The sequence below is a fragment of the Rhinolophus sinicus genome, linkage group LG05 (genome assembly GCF_036562045.2).
Source record: "Rhinolophus sinicus isolate RSC01 linkage group LG05, ASM3656204v1, whole genome shotgun sequence".
Lineage (NCBI taxonomy): Eukaryota > Metazoa > Chordata > Mammalia > Chiroptera > Rhinolophidae > Rhinolophus > Rhinolophus sinicus.
Genome location: NC_133755.1, coordinates 39,099,142 through 39,109,099, shown reverse-complemented (window position 1 = coordinate 39,109,099; position 9,958 = coordinate 39,099,142). Strand labels below are relative to the sequence as shown.

At 39.5% G+C, this 9,958-nt stretch overlaps 2 pseudogenes; both read left to right on the top strand.

Annotated features, from left to right (window-relative positions):
* The first annotated feature begins 481 nt into the window (after nt 1-481).
* LOC141571776 (uncharacterized) lies at nt 482-1,332 on the top strand (annotated as a pseudogene).
* Nucleotides 1,333-1,334: 2 nt separating this feature from the next.
* Nucleotides 1,335-2,727, top strand: LOC141571775 (uncharacterized; annotated as a pseudogene).
* The last annotated feature ends 7,231 nt before the right edge of the window (nt 2,728-9,958 follow it).

The window sequence follows — 9,958 nt, the reverse complement described above, 5'->3', positions numbered from 1 at the left end:
GAACATATGTAGTCAATGGTATTCTACTAGCTATGTATGATGTCAGAGGGGTAGTAGACTGGAGGGGTTATCACTTTGTGAGAGGTGTAAATATCTAATCATTATGTTGTTTTGTACACCTGAAACTAATAAAAAATTCAAAAAGAAGAGCAGCATCCAGAATATTCTGACTCCTGCAGACTTGTGGCATTGGCTAGTTAATCATGGTGTTCCTAGAAGTGACATAGATAGGAAGCTTACTAAATTCTTACTTACCTGTATAAGCATAAAAGTTCTAAGTCAAGTGAGCAAAAGTCTAACCTGAATCATGACCCTCAATTAATATCCAGACTTGAGCCAGTTTACAGACCCAGACCCCTTTGAATGAAGGGAGAAGTCTGAGTCCCCTTGAGGAAGGACCCCAGTACACTGCCAAAAACCTATACTATTAATCTTTCTCCCAGCCATCTCCAAAGGGATCATTAGCCTTTTTACCAGGGTAATGGGTAACCTTTTGTCGAGGAAAGGAAATAATCAGACCATTGGGGGACTACTGGACACTGGCTCTGAACTAACACTTATTCCACGAGAACCAAAATATCACTGTGGTTCACCAATCAGAGTAGGGGCTTATGGAGGTCAAGTGACCAATGGAATTTTAGCTCAGGTCTGTGTCACAGTGGGCACAGTGGGTACTTGGACCTGTCCTGTGGCTATATCAGTTCTAGAATGCATAATTGGAGGTACTCAGCCACTGAAAGAATTCCCACACTGTTTCCCAGACCATAATTGATTCTTATGTTAGGAAAGGCTAAGTGGAAGCGACTAGAACTGCCTCTTCCTAGGAAAATAGTAAAGCAAAGCAAGGCCTTATTCCTGGACGGATTTCAGAGATTAGTGCCTTTGTGAAGGACTTGGCAAAAAGCAGGAATGGTGATTCCCACCACATCCTCATTCAACACATTTATTGCAGAACATAGATGGTCTTGAAGAATGACAGTAGATTGTCGTGAGCTTAACCAGGTAGTGACTCCAATTGCAGCAGGTGTATCAGATGTGGTTTCAATGCTTGAGCAAATTAAAACATCTCCTGGTACTTGGTATGCAGCTATTGATCTGGCAAATGCTGTTTTCTCCATATCTGTCAACAGGGACCACCAGGAGCAGTTTGCTTTCAGATGGTAAGGCCAGCAATACACCTTCACTGTCCTACCTGAGGGGTATATTAACTCTCTAGCCCTATGTCATAACTTTGGAGCTTTTGATCACCTTTCCCTTTGACAAGATGTCACACATGTCCATTACATTGATGACATTATGCTGATTGAACCTTGTAAGCAAGCAGTGGCATCTCAAAGGACAGCAGTGAAGGGAACTCCTCCCAGTGGACAGAACTTCAAGCAGTGCACCGGGCTGTTCACTTTGGTTGGAAAGAGAGATGACCAGAAATATAATCATCTACTGATTCATGGGCTGTGGCCAATGATTTTGGCTGGATGGTCAGAGATTTGACAGGAGCATTATTGGAAAAACTAGTGACAAGGAAATTTGGTAAAGAGGTAGGTATATGAATAGACCACTCTGAATGGGGGTGGGTGGGAAACAAACATGAAGATATTTGTGTCCCATGTGAATGTTCACCAAAAGGTGATCTCAACAGGAGATTTTGATAACCAAGTGAATAAGCTGATTCGTTCTGCGGCTACTAGTCAGCCTCTTTCCCCAGCCACTCTTGTTAGTGGCCAATGGGCTCATGAACAAAGTAGCCACAGTAGCAAGGATGAAGGGTTTGCATGGGCTCAGCAACATGGATTTCCACTCACCAAGGCTGACCGGGCTACAGTCAATACTGAATGGCCAATCTGCCGGCAGCAGAGACCAACACTGAGTCCCCCAAAGGGCACCATTCCCCAGGGTGATCAGCCAATTAACTAGTGACAGGCTGATTACATTGGCCTGCTTCCACCATGGAAGCAGTGTTTTGTTCTTACTGGAATAGACACATACTCCAAATATCGATTTTCCTTTCCTGCATGTAGTGCTTCTGCCAAAACTACCATCTATGGACTTACAGAATGCTTTATCCCTCCTCACGGTATTCACACAGCATTTCTTCTGATCAATGAAATCACTTCACAACAATGGAATTGCAGCTGTGAGCCCAGGCTTGTAGAATTCTTACCGTGTTCCCCATCACCCTGAAGCAGCTGGCCTGACAGAATTTTGGAATGACCTTTTGAAGACTCAGTTATAGCACCAGCTAGATGGGGCACCTTGTAGGGCTGAGGCAAGGTTCTCCAGAAGGCTATATATGCTCTGAATCAGCATCCATTATGTGGTGTTATTTCTCCAATAGCTAGGATTCATGGGTCTACTCTTGATTCAAGAGTAGAAATGAGAGTAGCACCACTCACTATTACCCTTAATAACCCACTAGCAAAACTTTTGCTTCCTGTTCCCATGACCTTCTGTTCTGAGGGCCTAGAGGTTTTAGTTCCAAAGGGAGGAATGCTTTCTCCAAGAAACACAACAATGATTAAATTGAACTAGAACTTAAGACTGTTGCCCAGCCACTTTGGATTCCTCTGGCCTGTGAATTAACAGGCCAAGAAGAGAGTTACTGGGCTGGCTAGAGTGATTCATCCTGACTATGAAAGAAAAACCAGATCACTTAAATATGAAGAGTATAGAAACTGCTGGGAAAAAACCTACTCAAGAATATTCTTCCCTCAGTCTTTACATGGCTGACTTCTTATTTATGGACTCAGCTCAAACGCAACTGCTACAAAGAGGTCTTCCATGACCACCTGTCATCTAAAGTGATGCATTCTTTCTACCCCTACAGTCACTCTCCATCCTATCCATGTTTTATTTCCTTCCTAACATTTCACATTCTCTAGAATTATTTTTTATTTCCTTGTTTAATCTATGTCTTCCCCCTCTCCATGAAGCCTGTGACATTATCTTATTTCTTTAGTACTGAAAACAGTGGCTGGTTTATAGAAGATACTCTACAAATACTTTTGAATAACATAAGAATTGATGGCATCCAAGGAAATAAGGCAAGAGGGAACCACGTGCCAAAGTTTAAGTGTGAGCCAGAAGATTCCGGGAGAAGGATTCTTTTTGCTACAAGGAGGGTACTCAAAACTATGTTTCTAGAGCTGACAAGAGCATTCTAAAATATTCTATAATGATTTTTACTCTCTTCCTTAAAGTAATGATAGTATACAAATTCAGAAGGGAAATCTTCAAGCCTAATATTTTAATTTAATTATGGGTGCAAAACGAAAACATGGATTTTTTGAGAGAAAGAACAAAAGAAGTGACCCGTATTGGTCCTAGTATACTCCCTCTTTAAAAGAGGCAAAATGCAGTTTAGATTGTGCAATTTGAAAAGGACTTGCATACATTGTAAGGACTGGAAAGAAATTTGCACGGTTTGTGAGAAGGACTGTATCTTATTCCTCTATGTCATGCCACCACCCAGCAAAGCTCCCGGCAATAAGGATGGGAGGTGGCAGGGTTCATGGAACTTTGTGAAATGCTTTAGCATCCACATCACAGAAGTGAAGTCAGGCCAAACCCAGCAACTAACTGCCACCATGGAAAATGCACCACCTGAGGTGCCTTTCGTTTCCTAGGAGCAAGTGACAGACCACAATGCTGTAACTTCTCACCCATTGGACTAAACTGTTGTACTTATTTGGACCAGAGGCATAGAGTGGGCCTGTCTGTTCCCCATTATGAATTCACTGAACTGGACTTAGGAACACTTTGGGAGTGGGGAGCATGGCCCATATCACATCAGTCATAGATAAAAAACCATACACACAAGTCCCCTAGTTTATAAATAATAGGCCCTCTGAGAACCCACATGACAGCTCCAGTGCTGGATGGTACTTCTGAAAGCTCTGAGAGAGCTGAAAATCACACACAGGCAAGCAAGTCCCTGCTGAATACACATCTAAGGAGCTATGCATGCATTGTTTATTCCAGCAACTTTATGGAAGAAATTACACACAACAAATTAGTTTCAGATGGTAGGATATGAATAGCCGATGTGCAGTATAAAGGAAAATGAACTCCTACTTTTGACCCAACTTCTTCCCATCTCAAGCATCTCAGACTCAGAATCCAGATGCAATTTATTTTTGAAAATGCAATGGAGATCAGAAAGTTAATAAGTGGTGAGGATTAGAGATTTCAAAAAGCGATTTATGAATATTGTTAACTCATTATATTGTCTTATGAGTTTTGATTGTTGTTGTATGTAAAAACATGAATAAAATCGAACCCATTCTTCCTCCTTCCCATCGTTATGTACAACAGTCAAAAACAAATCTCTTCCTCATACTTCCTACCTGTACAGAAATTCCATAATAGATTCAACTTAACACACGTTTAAAACCCTCATGGCATACTACAGTGGGACAATCATTTATATAGCTGAAAGGGATATAATGTCTTATTTCCCTCCACCAATCTTTTTTTTTTAATTAACAGTAAAATTGACTTATTTTGGTGTATAGTGCTATGAATTTTAGTACCTATATAAAGTCATAGAACCAACACGACAATCGGTACAGAACAATGCTATCCCCCCAAAAGTTCTCTGGTGCTACTACTACTTTATAATCCCCTATCTACCTTTAACCACTGGCAAACCACTGTTTGTTCTTTTCACTATGGTTTTATATTTTCAATAATGTCATATACCCTGTTTCCTCAAAAATAAGACCTACTTGGACAATCAGCTCTAATATGTCTTTTGGAGCAAAAATTAATATAAGAGCAAGTATTATATTATATTATATTATATTATATTATATTATATTGTTATATTATATTATATTATTATACCCGGTCTTATATTATATTATGTAAGACCCAGTTTTATTTTAATATAATAACAAAAATATTTTAATTTTTGCTCCAAAAGATGCATTAGAGCTGATTGTCCGGCTAGGTTTTATTTTTGGGGAAGCATGGTAAACCTTTTTCATGTAATTTTCACTCAGCAAAATGCCTTTCAGATTAATCCAAATTGTTCCTTGTCTTAACAGCTTGTTCCTTTTCCCTGCTGAGTAGTATTCCATTGTACGAACGTATCACAGTTTGTTTATACACTCACCCAATGAAGGACACCTGAGTTGTTTCAAGTTTGGGATAATTATGAATAGGGCTGCTATAAATATTTGTGTACAAGTTTGTTGTGAATATAAATTTTCATTTCTCTTGGGTAAATACCTAGGAGTGGGATTATTGGTCACATGGTACATGTATATATAACTTTACAAAAAAAATTGCCAAACTTTTTCCAGAGTGGCTGTACATAATATATTTTACATAAGTAAAATAATAAAAACTATTTTAAAAAAAGTGACCCCCTGATATCTTGTTCACCCTTATTTAGATGATTCCAAAATGTTATTCTCCATGATAAAATATTGTCCCTAAGATAACCAGAAGCATTTGACTTTATTTTTTTTCTTTTCACTTTTAAAGCTTCAATCAAGTCTTTAATACTCTAACATGATTTTTAAAAGAAAATTAGATGCTTGACAATTGTAGAAATGTAAAGCCTGAGAAATCTACTTGTAAATAAGGATGTTTTAATGAGAGAGGGAGAACCAGGGGAAAGTTTTCATCACAACTAAGTATGAGTGATTTAACCCAGTGTAATATGCTTCAAGTCCAATCTTCAATTCATAAATAAGCCTCCTGCTCCCTTCCTCCAAAAACTTCCACCCCAGGCTAATTACAGAAGAAGAAATCAGAACATGAGCAGGAGCCAAAAAAGATTCACAGTTGCCACTCTTTAGCTGCTACTTTAATGGGAAACACATGCACAAGAAACCACCCAGGAGACAGCTGACCAGTATGCTCTGCAAAAAGGAACGTCACCAGAAAATGAGCCACTCGAGATGGCTCACTCTCTTGAACAGGCTGGACCCAGACAGAAGGTTGATAGCAGTTTTGTTCTTATGTAAATATGTGCTGGTCCAAAGATGAGATGCTTGGTCAGAAATTAATCTGTAGCAACAAAGTAGAAAGGCAATGATGTGAATTAGCTCTCACTATACTTACCCTCTCAGCCATGTGCCCTGCATTCAGTTTACCGTCAGATTTGGGGAATTCTTAGCAAAGGTGACAAGAGTACAAACTCTGCACAGGAATTGAAAGAAAGGGCACAGTGATATCTATAATTATTAAATAGTGATGCTAAAACTCGTTAGTTGCTTCCTGCTACAGGTAGCTAGCAGTGTTCTCCAACTGCTCTACACATAGCATCTCATTATACCCTCATTTACAGGGTAGGGATTATCTCCACTATATTACTCAGGCTGCCATAACAAAACACATATACTGGGGGCTGACACAACAGAAATGTGTTTCTCACAGTTCTGGAGAAGAACAAGATCAAGGTCCCAGCCAATTAGGTTCTTGGTGAAACTTCCCTTCCTGGCTTGCAGATGGGTACTTTCTTGCTGTGTCCTCATTGGTGGAGGTGGGGGGGAAGGAGAGGGAGAAGAAGAGGGAGAAGGAGAGAGAGAGAGAGAGAGAGAGAGAGAGATCTGGTCTCTTCTTATAAGACAAATCCCATCATGAGGCTCCCAACCTCATGACCTCATCAAAACATAATTACCTTCCCAAAGCATCATCTCCAAATTGCATCATATTGGAGGTTAGGGCTTCAACATATGTATTTGGGGAAAACACAATTCAGACCATAGCTTCCACTTTACAGATAAATGCTTTGAGAGGTTGCAGAATTTACAATGAATCTTTCAGTCAGCAATCAACAGAGCTTAAACTTGAATTCAGGTCTATCTGACTCTAGAGAATAATATATACTATTTATTGACTGCCCACTAAGGTCTGGGTACATATATACAATATCTCTAATCTTCACAAAAATATTCCAAGTAATATTCTTTGCATTTATAGATATGGAAACTCTGGCCCAACTCTGGAACCATCTGAACCTCATTTTTTAAAACAAAATGTGTCCTAATGGTTCTGAAAGAATGGTTCTCAGACCATCATCGTCATGATTTTCACTTAGAAACTTGTTAGAAATGTAAATTCTTGGGCTAAACAGCAGACCTACTGAGTCAGAAACTCTGGTGGTGGTAGCCACAATCTGTGTTTTAACACATCTCATTTTAACACGATTCTGATCCATGCTAAAGTTTGAAAACTATTTGTTCCATAAATTTATTAGAATAATTAATACATTAAAAACCCAATAATAAATGGTATATCCAAGATTCAAATGCAGGTCTATTTGACCAAAGCTTGTGGCCTTTTGCTGCATTATACTGCCCCACCCCAACTTTACCAAGGGAAGCTCTTGGGGGTGGGATGTATTTGAAATGAAGTGTGATTGTAGAGCACAATTCTGAATTCTGATTCGCCACTATAATGCTCATCAGTTCTTCCCCCTACGATAATGTGATACAGGAAATGCCTGAAGGATAGTCCCTGAGAATTGACAATGATGTTTTTTATTGATCAAAAACATCTTGTGGTATGAACTAGAAAACCAAGCTCTGTGAAATTTTTATTTGGGCCTGACAATTTTGTATCCCATTTAGTGAAAATGAGAAATAGCCTAGAAGATGGCAACAGTAAGTATGGAACAAAGTTACTTCTTAAAAAAAGCGAATCTGATCAATCACTGCTTTATCTACATATAGTTGCTGTATAGTTACACCATTTTTTCCCTAGAAGGAACAAGACAGAAAGACATTCCAATGTGAAAGTCTGGATAATTTACAGAAGGGAGAGAAGTTTTCCTAGAATAGAAATGGCTCATTTTTGGAGTGTGGTGAATGAAGTTTCTTGATCCTACACCAAAAAACTTTTCAAATTTTTTACAAAGCCAAAGCACTTTGAAAGGGGTTTTTTCCAATGCAAATACAATCACCTGCTTCTGTGATCGATATCACCTCTAAAACATTTTATTAATATTAACTATTATGAACATGTGTTAGTCACTGCATTAAGCCTTTTACATGTGGTACAACTCATTTAATCATCACAAATATGTGAAGCAGGTTTTAGGATTATTCCCATTTCACAGATGAGGAAATTGACACTCCTTGGTTAGGAAACTTGCCAGAGCTCCTTCAGGTGAAAGAGTCAGGACTCCAGGTGAAGCCTATGAAAGAACACTAGCTGGACTTTCATTCCGATGTGGAAGTTTGGCTATGGATGGATGCGCTTAGTGGCCCTCTGTATCTGGATTAGTTCCAAAGGTGCATCTGTGAGCCTGCCTGACCCTCGGGTGGGATAGTGCAGCCGTCCTAGGCTTAGCACTCCATCTGGATAGAACAAAGAAGAGCAGCAAGTGATGACGCAGCAGACCTCACAGTGCCCTCAGTCTAGTGGGAGACAAAGATTCAAGTGAATAAAGGACAGAGTGGGAACTGGAATTCTATTTGCTTGTTTGTTTTCCATTTGATTCTTGAAAACAGACCAATTAATCATTTATTTTGTGGTTTTGGTCATTTCACTGACTCCTCACACATTTAAGTCAATGAGGAAAGACTTAGTAAGATCTGTGGATGTTCAAGCTTCTCATATGGAAGAGGAATTTAAAATCCTTTAAAAACGCCACCAGCCAGCAAAATGCTTCTCATATTTTTCTGCTTCAGAGTTGTAGATAGATGTGACTTAAGCCCTAATCAGGAAAGACTTTATATGATTTATAATAGCAGATATTCTTTTAAGTAAACCTCTCATAATGTTTTATTACACTACCCAAAACAAAAGCTGTTGAAAACAGAAATCTGAAAGCAGAGCACACCGAGGTGAAAAGGGCTTTTCCAAAGAAACTGTTGTGTATGATTTTTGATTGTCCTGATTTGGGAAGTTCATCTAAGCCTAAGATCATTCTGTGCAGCTGACAGGAAGTTTGCTCTATGGCTTTTGTCTTCCATACCTCCACTCTCTCTATCTCTACAGACAGATTTCCCACTTTCATTCTTTTCTCCTTTCCTTCTTCCTTCCCTTCACACACACTTCCACTCCTCCCATCCACTCTGATTCTGTTCACTGACGCCATAAGAACACTGTTGGGAAAGGAGGCCAAGGTTTTTTTTAACATTTTGAGGGCTTTTAGGCAGTAATTAGGGCCTATATATCCCTGGCCTGGATAGACTTGTCATCGCACATTGCGTCCAGACTCTTCCAAACTATGTCAATTGAGGGCCTCTTATTTTGAGTCCCTCTTTCATTCCTTTGCAAGCATCTGAGCTCACTGGATATGCTGGGAGCTTCAGATAGAGCAAAGACCGGTCGCTGCCCTCAAGGAGCTCATGCTTGCTTGGGAGGTACAGTAAGTTTATGGGTAACAAAGCTTCCCCACTTAATCTGGACCCACGCTGATACATTTAGAAGGCAATTTCCCTTATATCCCTTTATGAAAGAGGTCCCCTCAGGCATCAAATTCACGGCATATCTCCCTGGGTCGAGGATGGTAAGCTTTCTGGTAAAACGATGGGTTTTGAAATCAGATCCACTTAAGCCGAAACCCCAACTTTGCCTTGGAGACATTACTGAATCTCACAATCTTAGTTTTTTCTACTGTAAAATGGGAAAGACACCTACCTCAAGAGTCTGCATGAGGATTAAATGAGAACATGTCATACAAAGCACCTGGCATAATTCCTAGAATACAGGAGGTGCTCAGTAAAGGTTTGTTTCCCCCTTTTTTTTTTCTCTCTCCTCTCTTCCCAGGTCTCACAAGCCTCTTAGTAAGAGGACATGAAGGAGACTCTAATATTAAACACTTCAATATCACCTACCATGTCCCAGACACTATTCTAAGCATTTTATATATATTTAATTCACTTGATTCTTCCTTAAAACCCTGTGAGATAAGTGCTAGTATTATCATCTCCATTTCATAGATGAGGAAACTAAGGCACAGAGATGCTAAGAAACTTGCCAAGGTCACAAAGCTAGTATG